The following is a 1,760-nucleotide window of genomic DNA, read 5'->3' as shown; positions in this document are numbered from 1 at the left end:
TCCAACCTGAAGGGACAATTCTGCTTGATTTCCAATCCGAGGGGGTGATTCTGTCTGGTTTCGAATCCGAGGGGCAATTCTGTCCGGTGGCCTATCCAAAGGGGCAATTCTGTCTGGTTGCCTATCCAAAGGGGCAATTCTGTCTGGTTGCCTATCCAAAGGGGCAATTCTGTCTGGTGGCCTATCCAAAGGGGCAACTATGTTCGGCCTGTGACCGGAGGGGGCAGTTCTGTTCGGTTTCCAGTCCGTCAGTCCGGTCATCCGCAAACACCCACTGTGGTTCGGGGTCTGCAGAGCCCCCGGCGCCCCTGCGCTCGCTGGGGCACTGCGCGCCCCGCCCCCTGCGGGTCTGTGTGTGGCCGAGTGAGCGCGGTCGTCCCCGGCATCTCCCGTCCGGCCCCGGTCCTCGCTGCACAGCCCGCGGCCTGCAAGCGAGCTCCTGTCTCCGGGAGGAGCGTTCCTGCTGCCCACCTGCGCGTGGGTGCCGGAGACCTCGCTGTCAGGTGTGACCTGGAGCCGCGCTGCTCAGCGCATCAGCCGTGACGCCCTGGCCGCGCGCGAACCCCCTTTTAACGCCGACTGTGCTGTGATGCAAGGCGCGGAGAGGGAAAAATCCCAGCCTCCGGGCTGTGCCCGCTTCTCGCCCTTCCGTCCTGCCCCTGTCCTTGTCGCGGAGCTGCTGTCCTGCTCTGCAAGGTGCGGAGAGGCCCGGGTCCTGCGAGTGACCGCAGGGGGGAAGGGAGCCTCCTCGCGGGGCCTCGGCCGCGGACCGGCCCCGCCCACTGAGGGCCCGCCCACCGAGGCCCCGCCCCCTGCACCCAGGACCCCTCCGGGCCTTCCCTCCCACCGACCCCTCATCTCGCCCAGCTTCGGCTTCCCTCCCCGGGCAATCTACTTGAATACAGTGTTTGACATGTCTTCACGTTCCCTTTGTACGGAAGTATGATTTGTACCTTAAAAAGATTATCCTCTAATAAATGTACAATCTAAGTGTGACTCATTGACCTTTTTTTAAAAAAAAACGGCAAACCCTCAAACAGCCCCACCGACCGCCTGCCGTGTTCCTCCCCGCGCTTCCCGAGCCCCGTGTCACACCATGGGGACAGACACCCCGGAGCCCAGGCCTTGTCCTGCGGCGTGGCGGATGGCTTCGTCGTCACCTTGAGGCTGGGCGCCTTTCATGTCCCCGAGGGCCCACGCAGACAGAGCCGGAACCCCCCCCCCCCACATTCATGGTGTTCCGCTCCCTCAGACTTCCTCTGGGCACAGGGTCTGCAAGACACACCAGCACCCAGCAGGTCGTGGGGGCGGCCTCTCTCTCCCTCCAGGGGAACGGCAGAGATTGGAAGGAGCCTTTAGCATCCAGGGCTGGGTGTGTCCACACAGCGGTGCCGCTCCAGCTGCCGCGTGGTGTGGCCCTGCGAGGGGGTCCCCAGGAGTTCCCAGGCCTTCCCAGGACCCCGCCTGTGAGCACCCCGTGTCCTGAGCTCCGCCTCCACAGCGCGCACAGGGAGGCGGCGCTGGGTCAGACCGCAGGTGCGTGCTACCGAAGAGCACCTGCTGCTGTGCTCTCCGGTGTTGGAGTTAGCGTGCTTGAAAACCTCGCGGCCCATGCTGTGGCCCTTCCGTGCCTCTGAGACTCTGGCCTTTGGGTGGCTCTCTAGGGACTTCGAAGGGCAAGATGACCGCTCGTGAGGGACAGGAGTCACACAACCCTGTCACGGCGGGCAGCCGTGTGACATTCAGGGAGGGAGTTGGGG

The sequence above is a fragment of the Phyllostomus discolor genome, chromosome Y (assembly GCF_004126475.2).
Source record: "Phyllostomus discolor isolate MPI-MPIP mPhyDis1 chromosome Y, mPhyDis1.pri.v3, whole genome shotgun sequence".
Lineage (NCBI taxonomy): Eukaryota > Metazoa > Chordata > Mammalia > Chiroptera > Phyllostomidae > Phyllostomus > Phyllostomus discolor.
The sequence above is the reverse complement of the archived record's forward strand: the minus strand, read 5'-3'. Positions refer to the sequence as shown.